The sequence below is a fragment of the Solea senegalensis genome, linkage group LG2, assembly GCF_019176455.1.
Source record: "Solea senegalensis isolate Sse05_10M linkage group LG2, IFAPA_SoseM_1, whole genome shotgun sequence".
Taxonomy (NCBI): Eukaryota; Metazoa; Chordata; class Actinopteri; order Pleuronectiformes; family Soleidae; genus Solea; species Solea senegalensis.
This window is the reverse complement of record NC_058022.1, coordinates 10,875,650-10,896,052: the sequence shown is the minus strand read 5'-3', so window position 1 is coordinate 10,896,052 and position 20,403 is coordinate 10,875,650.

Below are 20,403 nucleotides of genomic sequence, written 5' to 3'. Positions count from 1 at the left end.
ACCTGGGGGTGAGGATTCACTGCTTTAACCCTGTTTAGCCCTCCACTAAAAGCTTGTTTGTTGTTTTAGAGTGAGAGAAAAGAAAAGGGTACTATTGTTGAGGCACTTTTGCACATAATGTGTCAAAAGCAGAGTGCGCCGTGTAAATACAACGAGTTTCATCAGGGAGGGATGATGGCTAATCCAAGAAGTGTGGCCATCATGTGCACTCTGTTGTGTCTGTTTGTATTTATGTTTATCCCAGGCTCTGCTTCACTATTGTGATGTAGGTGGGCAGCAGGTGGAAAATAGCTTGTGGGTGGCAGGCACGACTCGACTTGCTCAGGCACATAGTGTAAATTTGGACTGGCTGAGCTTCGTCCTTTTGACAGTGTTTCTCCTCAAGTTGAAATTGAATCATAAATGCTTCTGGCGTGTTTGCTCAGTCCTCTCAAATATGGGGTGAAAAAGTAATCAACACGTTGAGAGGCTAAGCTGAACTTTTTGATGGACAGTTAAATGGATTTGGGCCACGTTAGTGGGCATTACAACTCTAATTTACAATCCAAATGATAATAACACGGAGTCCATGAATCCCTAAATCAGATCTTCAATAAAAAAAAGAGGAGTCAATGATAATGAAAGTCTGTGACAAAGAGCCACACAAATCACAGTGGCCTTTGACAAATCTCATTTCACACTTTCACCAGTGGAATGAAAACATGAGAAAACACACAATATCAAGGAAATGACAGAATGTAATGCAATGTGACAAGAGAAGAAAACCAGAAAAAAACAACTCACCAACACAAATATCATCCTTATAATATTTTTCAATTATCTTTTATTCAAGCCAACAACTCCCACTCAGGCTAAAGACCATCTTCCCAGCTGGCAAACGCAGACTTATTTTTGCACACTGACACAAAACTACCTCTGTTTGTTAAAAGCAATCTGTGCGCTACTGGAAACCTAACACACACAAAAATCATAGCAGTGAATTAAAATAACTCTTCGTCAATTTAGAAAGCAAGTCACCGAAGTGTCAAAATAAGGACGAACAATAATTGAGTGAAGTAATTATAATGAATTTGCACAGTTAGATGTGGAGGCTCATAATTTCAACATTTTCACAAAAAAATAAAAAGTGGAACTGTGAGAGCCGCTGATGTGTGTCTGCGGGCCGAGATGACTCAGGGTTGACGAAATAGTATAACTGTATAATCACTTTACATAAACACAGAACGTGAAATAGATTTTTCCATAACACGCAGAAAATCATCTCTACCCCTGATATGATAAACAAATAAAATAACAAGTATTGTGTTCTTTTGGAGACAGCTTTTGTCTTGTGATGTTATAAATACACATAGGACTCAAAGAAACATAAAATGCTCAATATATATATCTATATATAGATATATATATACACATATATACACATATATATATATATGTATATATATATATTTTTTTTAATCTTTAAATTATCTTTGCTTGATCATGTGTAGATGAAATGTTCATGTAGATGTAAAAAAAGAAGAAAAAAATTATCAAAATTAAAGGCCAAGGGAATGGAAAGGTAAACCTTTCCCATGGATATAAGTACACACACACACACACACACACACTCAAACACACACATAGAGCAAGAACTTAATTAGTGAAGAGACTATGAGTCAAAGAGGTTCTCTTAAAGCACCTGTCCTAGATCCCCCTCCACTATTCCCTTCACACCCACCCATTCACCCTCCACACACACACACACACACACACACACACACACACACACACACACACACACTAAATACAATGTTCCAATCTTCACAGACTATTAACCTAATGTCTTATACGGGTGATAAAAACATGGTATAACAAGCACAAAAGCAGACACAGGGAAATACTGATCCCCTCTATACACACACACACACACAGGTTTGCGCAGCTATTCTTCTGAGGACACTGCATTGACCAGTTAATGCCTAATCCTAACCTTAACCCAGCCACAATTCAAATCTTTAACAACCAGTTTCTCATTAGGACCACGTCAGTCTGCATGAAGACATCTGGTCTGAACAGGGTTAGTGTTTATGCCAGGAAAAGGTCCTAAAGAGGTGGCAAATACAAGTACACACACACACACACAAATCCAGGTGGAACACGGTGCGGTGACTCATTCTCACAGGTATCATCATACGGTGTGCAAGGTGGACTGTGTGTGAGTCTGCGTGTGTGAAAACAAGAATGAGAGTGTGTGGAAAAACACGATGACACATCTCACCACGTTTAGTCCTGATGTATAATAATAATAAATATTTTTGTTTTGAAGTCTGTGTGTGTGTGTGTGTGTGTTAGGAAACCGTTATGACTGAAGCTGCAAAGAGTAAAGCACACTGACACATCATATATCCGGTAACATCCAGCGTATGATGTTAATTTGCCAGACAAAAACGAGGCAAATATAGTTCACATATTTTATACATACTGTATTCTTCCAGAAGGATTAGAATTAATGACAAAATAAAAAAAACATACATGTACATCCATCAACATAAGTGATTATTTGATTATTTAATGTAGCGGTAATGCTCAGATGATAATAACTGCACGACCTTTTTCTAAATCATCCTTCATCCTTTGCATTCCTGGAAGAAAAACTGTATCTTTTAGCATCAGCTCTAAGTTAATAACAAGCAGAGACGTCAAAGATCTTTTAAGAAAAGTGAACCGACATCGGCTTTTCCGAGAGTTCAACTGGAGAAACAATTTCCACTCTGCATTTCTTTTTAATATTGCGCTGGAAAAAATGTTGTTTACCCCGGTGCGACTGACACCGCTTCTGCAGTTGTCCTTGAAGCACATTCATTTATGGTGAAACTGTGGCCTGTAAATCACAGTTCAGATCACAGTAAATCTTTTTTGTTATTGTTGTTTTTTTACTAAACTAACCCAAAAGAGAAAGAACGAAAGTGATAGCCGTCTTTTGTCCTGTTTTTTTTTTTGAGTCCGTGCATCCATTCATTATGCAGGCGCGGACTGTGACTGAGGTTTGTTGGATGTTTGAATACATCACGGCAGAGGTCAGGTCTCCTGATGAATATCAAGCAAATCTTATGCACCACTCCGACCACCATCTGCCCAGAGCTGCGCCCGACTTACCAGCCTCGGCAAAAACACCACCCAAACCCATCTGAAAGGGCTAATTTCATCAACATATTCAACAAACCCTGCTGAGAACAGCAAAGGTTAACCGTCCATAGGAGGAAACCAGAGCGGGTTCTGAACCTGCTCTCCTCGTCTCGGACAGATTACCATCTCTCCCCATTAGATAAATGTCAGCCTCAAACATTGGTGTTATTTCAATGACAGCATCTCAGTTTAATGTGCCCGCTGCACTTGCTCGTCAAATATTGCCCCCTTGAAACGTTATAATATCAAGTGTCTTTCATCGAAGAACATACAGCAGCACGTTTAGGAAACTGTAAAGTACATCCGTGTTCAACAAGTTCTCCTTTCGTTTTACAGCGCAAGAGGAAATGGGATTAGTGACGCACCTTCGTCCACACAGTTACCAATAAAACGTCCAATACGCCAAAAGCAAGCAATTCCAATTGGCAACTAACCTTTAAATTACAATAGGTGCTCAAAGTCTTATTGCCTCACCAGTCATCCTACGCAGATATACAGAGCATTAAGGCTTCCACACAGGGTCATAAAAGTGAACGGTGCATCCATTTTACCGCTGAACATATTTCAAAGGGCTTGTGAACGTGTGTTGTACGAATATCCAAATGTTTCATGCTTTGTACCCAAATGTTTAAATGCACTTATTGTAAGTCGCTTTGGATAAAAGCATCTGCTAAATGACATGTAATTTAATGTAATGTAATGAATACAAAAATAAATAACCTATTACCTCTCATGGATGTAATACATAGTGAAGAGCAAGTATTAGCAGCAAAAGAAATAAAATGATGACTTAAACCTACTGTATTTCCAGCGGAGGCGCTTCCATTTTTCTTGAACCCAAAAGCAACGTTTGATCTTGTGAGCCTGCAGCCGCGGCCACACACTGTCCCTCGTGCTCCTGTTGAAAACCCTCACAACCTCACATTATTGGACTTGCTAAATATATTTATTGCACGGCGTGCTGCATGTTTAAAGAGGCTTTTTTCTTTTCACAATTCATACACAGTTGCCGTGACACTCGCTGAGTTTTGCCCTCGCCATCGCCGCTCCTCTCCTCTGCTCTTTGCAGATCAACTGAATGGAAAAAAAATAAAAATAAAAGTCAAAGAAAGATAAGTTCATCAGACGGTTAGAGACAAAGTGACAGTCATAAGAAAAGAGGGGGAGAACACTGTCGCGCCGGTCTTTGGTGGACTATACATTACAGGATATTCAAAATGAATTAAAACAATACTGAATGCATTACACCGACTCATCTGCAGAGGTGGCACTCACATTCAAGGCTGCTGTGTACTCACATTCCACTGAGAGAGAGTCTCTGCACGCTAAGTGAAACATCTCAATCCTGCTCTTGTTTAAAGAAACAAGAATCACACACTATACCATGTCTGCCTATGGACCGTGACGCTTAATGTTCAACTAGGTGTGAAGCAGAGAGAGGACAATGGAGACAGAGAAATCAGTGAAACAATAAAGGCAAAGAGACAAAAGACCGAGACGTATACAGTGGTAGACATGTATACATAGCATGATGTGCACCTGTACACCGTGTGCTTGTGATTTAATCAATTTTAATCAAGTCTCCTTTGTGCTGGGCCAACAGAAACGAACAAAGCAAATATAAGAAATAGAATAAAATTCATACAGGATGGATGTAGGCAGTAGCTAGGCAACAGGCACCAAGACCGCGCAGTTTACTTGTGTGTGTCCTGTTAGCCTTCAACTTTCCTAGTTATCTATTCCTCGCTGGCTGAACCACGGCTTAAATGAAACACATAAATGAGACGGTAACAAATCATTTGGTTCAGTGCATGGACAAGTATGGACGCTATACCTCATTTGGTTCACTCCCAAGTCTGAAAGTTTCTGCTGGTGTCACTTGGTCCACATTAAAGGTAGGGTTAGAGATCGTGGACAGCTACTAGAGCAGGCTACACTTCCAATTCAAAAGTCCGAGCCCCTTTCGTCAGACTTCCCTCCGAAGCTCCGCCTCCAGAGCACAGGAACACACAGCGAACACGGATTCACGAGCACCTCGCGGCATCGGTAAACTTCAGTACTTTTTTAGTGACGCTAACTTTTTTGGATACCGGAAAACAACATATACTCTCAAAAGATCACAAAAGTTTTTTGTTTTTTTTTGTGAAAAGGATTCCCACCCCAACTTTAAAAAAATTTAATTTCAATCAAACATTTCTATAATAAAATAATCAATACAAGAAATTACTTTGGGGATTTTAATGGTGCTGCCCCATCTGTCTCTATTAGTCTGTGATTGTCCTGCACTGCCATAAGGAAAAAGTTTGGTTTTTTACTTCTGCCAATACATTATTGTCAGTAAAAAGGCTGCTGAAATATTAAAATTGAGTATACATATATATGCTATGTCTGTGTAATATTGTGGGCTAAGTTTCCAGAGAGTAAAATGAATCCTGTGCATCCAGGAGGAGAACACAGATCAACAAGCACACACAAAAGAAAAGGAAAAGGAGGACGGGGACAGGAGGTGATGCAGTGAGAGGATTCAGCCTTTAATTCTCTGCATCTTAGAGAACCAGACCTTTCATCCCGGCAGCCGCGCTGCGTTTCCGTTCCACAGACGCAAATTTGGCTCGCCCATGTAAAGGTTATCACACAGAGAAACAGTTGATTGTTACATGGGATCAGGGAGCATGTTGCTGGCAGACTCAGAGTGGAATAAATCTCCACTGATGACAGGCTCCTGACGGTCTGACTGATCAGCTAGTTAAGTTCATATGGGGTTATTTATTTCAGGCCTGTAACTCACTGACAGCTGTTCACATACAATAAAAGGCGAGATAATATTTACAGTAAAGTGCAGAGAGAGAGAGAGAGAGAGAGAGGCTCAGGCAACTCACCGCGCTGTACTTATCCATGTGGAACATAAAACACTTCATAATGTCTGATGCAACTGTAAAAACTATTCACCCGACATGGGTGACAGCGCAGCAATGCCACGTGTGGAACTGTGCCTTCATGAATCTTTCAAAAAAAAATAAGAGATCAGTATTTTAGCCTGTGAATATTTTCTGCTTCTGCAGGCACACAAAAACACCCACTGAGCCAAACCTCACTTTCATCCTCCCTCCTTCCTCACTTCCCACAAAACTATATGTGATACATTTTGCAATGCATTTTTATTCCTTTTTTTCTGATTCTATAATAATTGGTTAGTTTCTGTGTTTTGGTTCAGTCTGACCACAACCTACACCATCAGTTTACTCTTGAAGACCGCACTTTTAATCCTTTTAGAGCAAATTATTGTTGTTTTAATGCCCCATTTTAGTCAAACTTTTTGTTGTCTGCTTTTGTCTCCTTTTTAATTACTCTCTACTCTGTGCTATAATTGGGCTTTGTTCAAATTTTAATGTTTCCAAAATGTTTACTTTGTGCTGTACAAACAAAGCTGTCTTGCCGACTAAGTCTCTGTAAACTTCCAAACCTATTTATTGTGTAATATGGGGCATTTCTAAAAGCTAAAAAACAAGAAATTTCCTTCACAACATTGTTAAAAACAAGCAGAGCAAGAAGAAACCTACTAATAGTATGGATTTACAGTGGCTAATGTTATGTTAGTGCCACCTTATAACTTCCAGCTCTCTAATACCCAGGTAATGGTGTAGTAATATAGATAATATTACACTAATACTGTGTTATTTCCAAAGTAATATCCATATCATAGCTTCAGTGTAATACATTAACTTAAAAATGTTAATTACCATATTATAAAGTTGAAACCCTTTATCCTGCCTTACAGTTCCACTCACATTATGAACAAGCAATTTATTGGTGATTACTATAGAAATGAGGTAGCATTACCACAATATTACATCCCTGTACTGTGGACTTATAATCGGGAGGTCGCTGGTTCAATCCCGGGATAGGTCAAGGACTGGGGTGCCCCTGAGCAAGGCACCCAGTCCCCCGTCGCTGGGATCGGATGGGTTAAATGCAGTGGTCAAATTCACTCTCACTCATTTGTGTGTGTGTGCAAAACTAATTCTAATTCCTCTATTATTGCCATACAGCTATATTACTGCAAAAAATGAAAACATGTACTCGTGTAATTGACTTGAAATCAGTGTATTTTTCTAATCACGCCATATTTTTTGAACTTATTAAGGCTAAAGAAACTTGAGATAATTTGACTTGTTTCAAGGTAATTTTCCCCTAACAATGGTTATATTTTCTTGGTTTATTTTGCAGTGTACCACACTGTTACTATTCTGTTACTGTATTGTAAAGTGTATTGAAGCGTGAGACAGAAAAAAAGGCTGACACAATGGTGCTCCGTGTGTTGCTGTTAAATTAGTGTTTTCTTTCTTTTTTTTGGGCACCTGGTGGCAGCAGAAACAAATTGTGAACAAACAGGTCGTTGCATATTAAAACACGCAGCAGATGGAAGCTTTGTGCCGTTCATGTTTAATGCATGCAGTCAATATGAATAGTTTTCAGACCTACAGAGAGCCTCTTTATAATCCTCGCAGATTGTCCCAGAGCAATACACCAAGCCAGTTTTTTAGTTCCTGAAAAATGTACTTCCCAGATATTAAAACATTTATAATTTCAAGCAAACCATCCCTCTGTCAAGGCTCATGGATGGAGTGAGCCTATAGACCATTCATGACCCTGACAGTCTTTGATGGCACCATATTGGCTGATTACACATGAAAGGACAGCAGTGACAGGTACAGGCCCTGTCACTGCTACATTGATAAGCACCAGACAAGACAGAGCAATAGGACAGTTCTGGGTTTAATATGCTGGCCAGGCTTTGTCTGTATAGTGACAGGAAGACAGCATCACACGTGGCTCTTCCTCTCGCTCATAAATTCAAAGAGCTCGCCTGATAAAAGCAAATAAATTTTAAAAAAGGCACGGCAACACAACTATCAGTTTGGAAACGGTGCAGCACAATAACGTGGAGAAAACGAATGAGTTTGCTCTCCCCCTCTCGGTCAGTGTCTCCCCTCCCCGTGTAAAGGCCAGAGCTCAGGCGCTCAGATCAAACAATCACAGTGATGAAAAGAGCAGGTTCCCGAGGGCTGATCGAGAAAGGAAGAGACAAGATGCAAAGATCAGAGCAAAGGCACAAATGAGGGCTAATTTGTTTTTCGGCGATCGAGACTCCATACGTAACAAAATCAAAGAGTCGCAGGCTGAAACACGAGATCGCTCATTCAGATTTTGTGACTGTACGTGGATCACCTCGAGTGTCACACACAAGAGGCCGTACAGTCGAGCGCAGCAGTTACAGGCTCAGCTCTTTCTGTCGCTGTTGTCAACATGAGAGCCACTTCTGGACTGTGGCAGTGTTTGAAAAGAGCTGAGCTGAAAAGTCGGTATTAGTTGTAGTTTTAGAGTTAGTTTTTTGTATTTGCCAGGTGCAACATTCAAAAAGGTCACAATAAGTATTGTGTCTCACAAAATAGGCCTTTTTAAAAATGAACAACCATCCCTCAATCAAATCTACAAGACAGTAGAGACTGAAGTGCTGATGTTAGATGCGGTTACTGTGCCACGTCAAAATCAAACAACATTTTATTGTAAACGAAAACGCAACCTTTCAAACTTTGCCGGCAGAGAAAGGCTTGTGCATGCAATAAATTCCCAAAGATGAAAACTAAGCACACTTTGGTACAATTTGCAAAAAGTTTTATCAATTTCAGTTTTTGTTAATTCATTACTTGTCATTAACTATACTATAATAACCTCGAGCTCACTATAATCTGCAAATTGTTTATGAGGAGGACTTCAGGCTTAAAATGAAGTGTTAAATGTGTTTTTTTGCCAGTCCTTGTGTCATCTCCTGGGTTAAGAGTCATCCTCAGTATTATCAGTCATTATCAGAGTGTCCTTTTCTATCCAACTGTCGTATGACGCTGTGAATCTAAACAGCATATTACCCATTCTAACAATGAATCATGAATCAAATTTCTATTATGATCTAATGTGCATAATCACAGACATGTATATAACACGACGCTTCTCTATAAATCTACAAAACATACAGTATGTACAGTCAATCTTTAAAAAGCGATTCATTGTTAGTTCTGTCGATTTAAAGAGAAGCGTCGTGCTATATACATGTCTGTAATTATGCACGTTAGATCATAATAGAAATAGAGAATAAAAGTCTGTTGGCACTATTTTAGAAGCTCAGCTAGTTTTGCACCTCCTTCAGCTGCCTGAAAGTTTGCTTCTTATCTATGTTTGTATTTATTTATTTATTTTCTGTTTCTGTGGAACCTATTTCTCTCCCTATATCATCATATTCCATTGTGTACATACTGTCTTTGTATCCATACTCTGTATCCACGGCTGAGGTGACACTGAGCACATGATTACTGATAATAATGCTGCATTGTTACGGAGGACGTGACAGTGAAGGATCTTGAAATCTTGAAATTGGGACAAGTGTCACTTTAATTACCGGCTGCTGCCATCATTGATATTTAAATGAAATGTGAAAACAGACGCAAAAGTGCATCGCGTCCACAGGTCATGATGTTAAAATGTGTGTTGTCCGTTAATGTCCGCGCTGTGTTGTGTTGAGACTTTCAAGCACAGCGGAGGTGTTTTTAACTATAATAATGGACATTTTGTCTACGTTTTAAACAGGACCACTTGATTTAAATGTGACCTTTAAAGGTCACATTTAATTAAGTAGCTTAAATATCACTGTAAAACATGTATATTTTAGAGAGACTTGTGTATTTTAATGCTATCCACATGGTAATTTGCCGTGGGAATAATACACAACTCCTTATATGGACATCCTGGGGGTGTGTGTTTATAGGTCACATATTTAGGCTTTAAAAATTTGTTTTTATCGGTATTGTTGAGTCAAAGTTAGCAATAATTTTATATCACATTTTTAGTAGCGATATAAAGTAGCAATAATGGTGCAGAAGTCACAAAATAGACTATTTTTTATTTCATTTTTTTTATAAAAACGAGCCAAGTGAACTATGACATTATATTTCCACAATTTACAAATTCAATTGAGATTTTAAACATTTTGAGTACTTTTTGCTCAGGTGTGTTATGTAGTTAGTTAGTTATAGTTAGTTATGGTCAAATAATTGGTGAAAATATATATTTTTTTTATCAGATTGCCTATGATGTGCTGAAAAAAAGGATATAAACACTCTATATTGCACATTCACATGGCCTCTGTATATACTAACCAAGGTTAATAATAATTATAGGGCTAATTTTACTCAGCAATCTAATCTCATGGTCTAGAGTGTGAAGTACAAGTGCGTTTAAGGTGAGTCTAAATCCACTTTCTCTAGTTTATTAGCGGGAGGTTCATGTACGCAGTGCATGGTTTTAAAAGGTTGTATTTACTCTCCCAATAAATCACGTTGTGTGTTTTCTGTGTTCCCATTCCCTTTAAAATCCATGTGCACTTGCAGCTTGACATGTTTTTATTTAAAAAAATCAAAAGTCGTCAGAGAAAATGCCTCTCTCTTGAATGGTTTCATTTTGCACATGAACCAGTGATTTGTGTGTGTGTGTGTGGAGTAAACCTACGTGGATTCAATTCAGTTCCATTCAAAAATACTTCATTCATCCCTAAAGGGGCAATTTTAAGGGCAAGCAGCTCTGCAAACGCCTGAAATGTCTGAGTACAAAAACCCAAACACAAGGATAAACAAATCTAAGATTAATGTGTAGTACGCCCATGTTGTGCATTTGTGACACTAAAATAAAAGGGAAATACTGCACTGACTTCAATTTGACCCCTTAAAAGACGTTTTAAATGTCTCTTTCCAGGAATAACTGTTGAGTTCTGTATTTATCATCATACATATTATATATTCAACTGCAGTGGCTCGTGGTCATGTATGGAAAATACCAAGAGAACTCATCCGCCTGGCTGTGAAATGCATCGCCCCCCCCCTGTTCAACTGCGTCCCCGATGTCTCATATAGAGTTTGCAACACTGACTAATAAAATGTTTCTCTGGGGTGAAATAAGACTTGAATGCCCGGAGAGAAAATGCAACAAACAAAAACACACTCATTTTATAGACAAAGCCTAAAGTTACCGAGTTGCCATGGCAACAACAGATAGAGCCGCAGCAGACCACTTGTCAATCAATGTGTTGCGCGGAGAGGAGAAGAAGATGAAGAAAAAGAAGAGGAAGAAGAATAAGGGCTTGTGGGTCTGAGGGAAAGCTGAAAGTGCCTGTTCTTGCTAAAAAGATGAATGAAATGAATAATTAATTTTTAACTAATGAAACTCCTCTGCATTGCTCCACTGCCAAGAGGAGCCATGTACAAAATTCTAAATTAAAACAAGCGCAAGTTCCATACAGAGTTTTCACTGTACCCGTCTAGTGTTCCAAGAGATGGCGATATGAACTAGCGCGGTGGGAATAAACAGGTGGTTGTTCTGAATCACAATGCAAAGGAAGATGATGTTTTAATTCCGGTCACACTTTCTGAGTTCTGATTGGCTTGTTTATCCAATTAGACAGACTCATAAGAGCACAGCATCAGACCTGATTAAAATGCACAGATCAGACAAACAGAATGTGATAAGAGTAAAACCCCCTTTTGATTTTTCACACCTAAGCCTCAAAATGTCCGTCTGGACTTTATTTGTGCTTATTTTAACCATAAAAGGGCCAGAAAATGATCCTGTCAGTAAGTGCTTTTGCCCATTTTTCCAGGATAAGAATCTGGCACGTTAAAATAGTGCATTAACAATTTAAAATGAAGAAAAACAGAAAGTTGTACACAAACAATAGATTTTGCTTTGAATGGTATAAAACACATTTAAATACATTTTCTTTTGAGTTTTGGTCTCAATGTCCAAAAACATGCCAAAAATGGAAATTATATACAGGTGTTTTTCTCACTTTTTCCCTTTCTGGTATCAAAACGCCTCAGCTTTTCAGAAACCCTTGGAATTTTTCCGATAGGGCAAACCATTATACCCAATAACGGTATTGCAAAGCTTGGCCATGTAAACAATTTAATTTCTTTAGGACTTTTGCATATTTCAATGTGATTAGAGGGGAGACAATTCTCATATACGGCATGAAATATAACCACCTCTGTTCACCAAGCGTCATTGACTTCTGCTTTTGTAAAAATACATTTTCAAACGTGTCAGTAGTTCAGCACCAGAGCACTGATGTGAACCACTGTGTGTTTCCATCCAGAGACAGGACATCAGCAGACTCAGCAGGAGCTCTGTCAATAACAACTGTAAAATATCCCACTGCAGAACTTTCTCCACCAAAGGAATACAATACTTCATGAAATAGAACTAAAACTTTCAAGAACTGGCTGAAAACAAGATTGTACCCACTTTTAATATACAGTATAGTCTCAAAAAGGTTGTGTTTGTGCATTTTTACATTGTATTAGGTAGATGAGAAATAGGTCTTATATATTGTATAGTGTTTATACTGTCTTATATTGTTTTTTTATTGTGTTTTTTTTACTGTACATGTGTTACTTTTTATCGCCCAGCCAGGGACAGGCGTTGCAAACCAGCACATTGCTCATATATCCTTTGTGCAGTACATCAGACGCACTTTATGTCCACTCTGTCTCACTGCATTGTCCCCGATAAATAAAGATTGACTGATTGATTGAGTGGCATTGTAAGAAAACTGTATAAAAGGCCATTTTAATTGTGATTGTACTTTCAGAATATATATTTTAAGCGTGCAGTTTGTGCAGAGAAAAGCACATGTCATCACAGGTCAATTTGATTTGGGCGATCTATTCATGTGAACTGACACAGGTCTCCGTCCAGCATATCTGCACTGCCGGGGAGCAGGGACACTCACATAATATGCATGTGGCTACAGGGATTTTCAAGTGTAAATGAGGAACGGCGGAGAAAAGACATTTAGATTTGGACAAAAAGGGGCAGGGGGGTGATGTAATGTTGAGAGGAAGATAGTAACAGATAATGAGAACAATGGTGAAAGAGGAAGGTAGCGTCTGAGATCAGTTAGCGCAGTGCACTTCAAAAGACTTCCTTCCAATTTGGCCTGAAATTCAGTGTGAAAATCTTGTCCAAACGTGTCCAGTCAAAGGGAACTCTTTAATCAGCTTATTTTGACTCGAGGATAAAATAAAGTAAACACCTGACGGCACCCATTTTAAAAGTGAATCTAAAATAATAAGTACAGGTTAAAGGGTCTAAAAAATCCTGCAAAAGGAAGTGAAGTGAGAAGCAACGTGTTGGATCTTAATCATTCTTTGAGGTTCTGTCACAGCAGCTTGATAACGAAACACACGTTTACATGCACTGTTTAACTGAGCTAAGGCCGTAGTCTGACTAAGACAGTCAACTGGACAACAAGAAAATTGATTTATTGGTTGTGTACGTCTCGCTCCGTATGTGGTGCTGTATCTTTCTATATAACTAGTGCGTATTGAATCAGTTTCCTGTTGACCTTCACGTCAGAGAGAAACAAACAGTGGACGGTGTGATGGATTGTGCAATGGTTCTGTATTTTTCGTACCTGTTGTACATAATTATTTGAAGCATAGCGCTTGTTCTTGTGTTGTCCGCCGCGGTCAACTCCGCCGTATGATTTCCGGCAACAGTGCTGCAGTTTATACGCCGTCTCTGTAAAGACTAAGCATATACATGCAGTAGTAATTGGACTATGAATTGCACTATCCAAGTATGTTAGTCCGACTAAGGCTAGCTCGGTTTTAGTCGGACTAACGTGTTTACAAGACATTAAAAAAAAAAAGAATTATTATTATTACAGACTTTTAACATGCATGTAAAGGCACTGTTTGTAATAATAAATGCACGTTTGGGAAATGTGTATTCCCATGCAGGGGAAACAGCATGAATGATGTTGCATGTGTAACAAGCTGAACAAGCCTATCATAACAACTGAAATTTCAGGCCCAATCAAACCCCAAAAAGGGGTTGTAAGGGGATTCTTACAAAAAGGATCTTGTGTGGAATGTATATTGTTAGGTTTAATATTCTTCTACAATTGTGACTCACTGGATCGCAAGGATTTTCTTCTCATCTTCCGAAAACTGCAAACCTTCCTCAGTAGACCAGCATGACACCATTGTTTACAAGGTCACAGACCGTATTAAATCTCTGCATGCCGACAGCCGCCACCTCCCTGCCCTCATTAAGAATATTACATTCAGGCAATTTTAGCACATTTCACACCGTTTTGATCGAGGGGACTTGAATTTAAGTGCTGCAGAAATGAAGCTGTTTGTACTGCAGAGGAGTGAATGGCACTGTGGAAATATTTCTGGACAGGAAAAGTACGTCCCCCAAGCAAAACATGGTTCAAACACAGAACAAAATGTGTATTTTGTATCAACTTACTCTAACCTGTTTGCTCTCCTCAGAAACACCATTACTGAACGAGAACATATTGATCCATTTTTGCCGAGGTTGTTTTCTGAACTTCCTGCCTTTGATTCCAGAAACGCTCAGCAATGTTCGCTGGTCCAAACCTCCAAAGATGTCTTGGCTCCACACACACCAGCAAAGACATTGAACATAAATAACTTTTTTTAAGCATATTTAACCGACTCCTCAAACCTTGGCATTATTAAGTTTACAAAATAAACAGATCAGATTTTGTGTGCGGAGTTGGAACCATCGCAGTTCTAATTGATCAAATAATGTTTTTAGCTGCCAGATTAACTGTCACCATTAGGTATTAATTACTCTTGAATCACGTGCATAATTTTATTGGAACACATTTTATATGTTCCAGTCCTCTACGCCTCTAAAATCATCCATCCATCTTCAACCGCTTTATCTTCCACATGAGGGTCGTGGGGGACACTGTGCCCAATCCCAGCTGACGCAGGACATCACAGGGACACATGTTTGTGCAGAACAACTTATTTGCCTTATCCCCAAATCTGCATGTCTTTGGACTGTGGGACGAAACCAGAGAACCTGGAGACACGCACACACGAGGAGAACATGCAAACTCCATGCAGAAAGGCCCTTGTCCCAACCGGGTCCTGAACCCGGGTTCTTCTTGCCTCAAAGACAAGATTGCTAACCACTACACCGACCATGTGGCCATGTCTAAAATCATGTGTAATCTAAATTGTTAAGCAGCATAACATGGTTTTATTAATACCTTGAATTCAAGACAGTAATTCTGCTGGAAAAATCCAGCTGTCATTCTCAGCAGCACTGCATCAGAGGTGATGTTGATGTTGAGAGGTAGTTTACTTGCCGGGGTGTCATATTTTAACTTCTAAGAAGACTCACAGGGGGTGATCAGTCGGGGATCAGGATGAATCAGTGTTATTATTTATGTGGTGCTGAACTGTGAGTGAAAAAACAAATCACCGCAAACACGTTTTTGTCTAGTCTAATCTGCAGTAAACGACATACTGCACTCTCACTATTTCAGCACGTGAATTGATGCAGCTTGATTTTGCACGTGGCTCTTTTACAGAAAATAAAGTCAACAACAAAACCTGAGTGCACCCATGTGGGAAATCATAAAATGAACATTAAATGGTTCCCAACTTTGTCACAATAGTTGTTTACTGTAATTACCAGTTGGAATGAAAGGTCCTTGTACTTATGCATAATTAAAACACTAACAGGTTACATCGACCACACTAAATAATTTCAGCCCTGAGGCTCATTGCAACAGTTAAGGTGAACTGCAATGAAGAAGGTTATAAAACGAGACGTGAAGAATTTGTTTAATGCTAAAATGGAAGAGCAATAACTCCGCGAAGGAGGTCACTTTGGACGTGAACTGTGTTGGTCGCAGTAACGTCCAGCTCAACACTAAACTAAACTAAAAGATGCCTGATGAAGGGTTAGGGATAGTCTCGATATGTCGGGATTAAACTCGAAATATTGACAATATCGTGTTGAGATTAGACTTGGAATATCGTGTGGAGATGTCAAAGTCGACATGACCACAGGGCTGTCACGATTCAGAGGCAGCTTCTGTGGAGCGGTTGCTCTCTCTGATTGACATGTCCAGACGAAATGTTCGAGGTCTTGAGATGATGACTGCCTTCCAACTTCATTATTGAAATTTTGAGTCTAATGTTTATTGTACAAAATACTGTCATTTCTATTTAGACAGTTGTATTTGCATACTGTCTATAGGGTGCACTCACTTTTGTTGTGTACTGTATTCCACTGTGGCGATGAATACATTTTTCACTCATGGTTTCCTGACAAGCTGTTCTTAACACTGTGTGCATCTATGGGACTGGAGAGGAAATCACATATTGTAATCTGTTGCTCTTGCATTCCCTCTGTCAGAATTGAGTCACAGTCAACTGGAAAACCCATCTTGTTTTCTTTTATTAATTCCTGGATCTTGGGTGGTGTGTTGAAAACTGACATTGGCACAAGGGGAAGTTTTAATAGAATTGAATGTTTGAATTGGACAGTTCATTATTCTTTTGGCTTCTCCCGCTCTAGGAGTTGCCACAGTGGATGATCCGCATGTTTGATTTGGCAGAGATCTTTATGCCGGATGCTCTTCCTGAGGCAACCCTCCCATTACCCTGGCTTGGGACCAGCACTGTTGCTCCCCCATCAATTTAGAGTTTTCAATTAACAATGACCAATGGGGATTGGGTACCTTGCTCCGGCGTACCCCAGCCCTTGACCTGGTTGGGACTGGAAACGGCAACCCTCCGGTTTCAAGCCAAGTCTGCTTTCTACTTGGCCATGTTCTGCCCAAATTGGACAATAATATCTAGGGATGGGAGGATACCCCTTTTTTGTGTTTGATACCAATAACTCGAGAACCTATCGATACCGATATCAGTTCAATTATGTTCAACTATGAAGCTGTGAACAACACGTTTGTGCAGAGTCATTTCAACGCCATACTTCTCCAACTGTGTAAGAAATATTGTTCTCCCAAAACAAAGAAATAACCAGCCCAAACATGACTCAGCTAAAAAGGCTTTGACTCTCATGTGGCGCATGGACACTAGCTTTTGTAAAGTGACGTATAGTTCCAACTATTTGAGGGAGAAAATGTCATATGGAGGCGAGTTTGACAGTGATGAGTACCGTGAGTGGTGAGTGGCATGGACGTCGCTGCATCCTGCTGTACTTCAATGCTGTGACATGGCGTGTTTAAGCGACACACGTTTTACTACTGCTATGAGTACATGTTGTTGTATCCATCCATCCATCCATCCATTCTATCCTTCTCCTTTTAGTGACTGAGCCTAACTACATTCATAACCAGGAAATGGATATTGTCAACCTCATTTCTCAAAATGCCAACAGCATCAAGTCTGTGCACTTGTAAATAAGCAATGTTATTTTGGCTCGGAAATATGAGCACCTATCTGTGGTTTGCAGAAATTTACAAATGCAGTTGGTACAATGCCACTCATTCCAAGTTATATTTTTAAGCCTTTCCAAAACACTGTAACTCTACAAGTGGTCAGAAGAGCTGCATTATTATTATTTTTTATTTTTTTACTCTCACCAATTCAGAGATACAGGAGACAAAACTGCAGAAAAATACATCCTGGTGACTTGACCTCCTGCCAGTGTCGCACAACAGCAAATGATCACAGATATTTTTGGAGAGTCAGTTATTGTTGAGCTCTGGCAGTGCAGACACACTACACAGCGATCTGAATTCTTCCCCGGCCCAGCTGGATGATGCACACGTGTGCTCTCTCACAGACACACACAGTGTTTGTGCAGCGTTTTGTCGCTTTGATGAAAATGCAACGACAATGAGGGGGAAAGAAAGCAAGAAAGAAACCCTCCAGTAAATCTATACCCTCTTCCACGAGGACCGGCACATTTCACATGCATTGGTGTCTCCACCTCCTGGCTCATTTCTCTGATGTGATCACATGATCGAAAGCTTCCTCCATCTGTTTGAGTCGATCTGTGAGGACGTCTGGCACACCAGAAGGCATCCGTGCATCTCATTCACATTGAGGACCGAACGTCCATGTATATTCTTGATTACCTTTCAGGGACAACTGTAGCAGCTCCTAAAGATTTTACTCAAAATCTGTGTATGCACGGTATGTACTGTATGCCTCTGTATACCCGTAAACATATTTACAGAAATTCAGCCTCAAGCTTTGGTATCTGGAATCCTGTGGATCTGTACTATTTTCAATTTGAGGTTAATCATGTGCCATCTGTCCTGCAATTATTATTACAGATGAATACTGTGCTTCACCACAGGAAACGATCCCACAACCTGTCACACCTGCACAATGCATATATTCACTCAATTATTACTGTTATACACTCTATTTAAGGCAGTATTATAATATCAGGGAATAACTTAATATTTACCTTTGATTTTTAGGATTTAAGTGAATAAATAGTCCATATATTACATAGAGGCCATGCATTTAGTACTGTTGGGTTTTCTCGTCTCTCTGTAATATTGTAAAAGTTACTGCTTTATTATGTACAGTGCCTTGAGATGATGGTGCTATACAAATCAAATTGAATTGAATTGAATTGAACAGTTACTCAAATAAGCACTTGTTACCATGATCTCAGTGAACCTTGAAGCAGTTGCTGAAGGACATTACCCTAGATCAAGGGAGGCAGTATAAAATGGTGATTGGTTATTGGTTATCAAAGAATAATAATAACAACACTAATATTGAAATCATATTAATGACTGTAAATGATATTTTCCTCGGGCACATTTGGGCAAGCGCTCTTTGTTACTGTAATTACACAACGGTTTGTGCTATCAGAAAAATGCAGTTTCTGAAAGCTAAGAACTTGTCCTTCAAAGCCAACAATGTGGTTATTATCGTTGAAAAACGGAGCAGAGAGCATAACATTTTATCAAATGTCGAAACATTCTATTGGAAATATGTTTTATACTGTTCAAATTTTAACATTCAAATGCAAAACCTCTTATTCATGTACAATTTTTCTAAATAAAACTCAAAAAACAGTTTTGTTTTTCGTGACGTTAAACTGCTAACACACTTTTATACACTGTTATAGTCTTTTAGCATGCAGGAAATTATAAATAACGTACTCACAGGACATTTTCTGGCCCTTTTATGGATACAATAAGAGAAAAGCTAAGAAAGGCATAAGAAAGGCTATGGTGTTAAAGATTTAAAATGCATACATCACAATGCCAGGCACCACCAGTATATCATTTCCCACGTTCTCACACACCTGTGTATACAGGGACATCTTTTACAGCACAGCGTCACTTTGCATTACTGTACAGCAGTGCATATTATTTCCTCTAAGGACATCCTTTGGGACACTGTCATGTCGGGAAAGTAGGGAACTTCATAACGGAAAACCATAGGAAATGAAGTTGTAAGAGCATCTCATAGGGCACTATATCACTTTTCTCCACTAGAAAGGAACTCCTTTAGAAACAGTCCATTTTTTTTAAATGTATATTTTGCTTTAGAGGCCACATGGCAGCCAGTACGGCACTTCCTCATGTTTTCAGCTATCTGGAGGGTACTTTAACGTTCATCTCGTGACCCAAGAGGACACTTTAGCACGCAGCACTTGTGTCCATTACGGCACCAAGAGGGCTGAGGTTTCAGGTTTAAAAAGAGAGGTTATGGTAGCACGCACAACTAGAAGTGCTAACATCAGATTAACCTAAATCTAGACATAACAATGCCACTTGTGGACGTCAGTAAGCTCAGTACAACTTTTCACAAGGTTAATCAGTCTACGCTTGGCCCTACATTTCAATACCAGATGAGTTAAACAGGTGTTACACTTATTCTATTTTTACTTTCCCCTCTAAATAAAAAAAAGTAGTAGAAGTAGAAGTAGTAGAATTATAATTTGAATTCATTTGTCATAACTCACTAATTGCTCTAGTGTCTCAGTTTCTGCAATTTTGGTGCCAAAAATTAGGTCATGAGGCTGCTGAAATGTTCTAAAGTGTCTACTAGGAGACTGTAATAACCTGCAGGTGGGAAACTAAAAGCCACATTTACCGACACAAAGTAAAAAAGGAAACGGTGCGTGCTTTGTCTGCCCCTGTGTTTTATAAATGTGTAAATTATAGTTTTGTCCTGTTTTACCGTGCATGGTTTGGACTCGACGTGTCCTCTCCACACAGCTCTTACTGGCTGCTTTAGAAGTTGCAATCCTGTCCACAAATACCCAAATGTGGTGAGTAAACCGATGGCTCATTAGTCACCAAATCCATGGCAACATGTTTCTACAGGGTTTTCCAGAAGCAGAACAGCCTCAGCC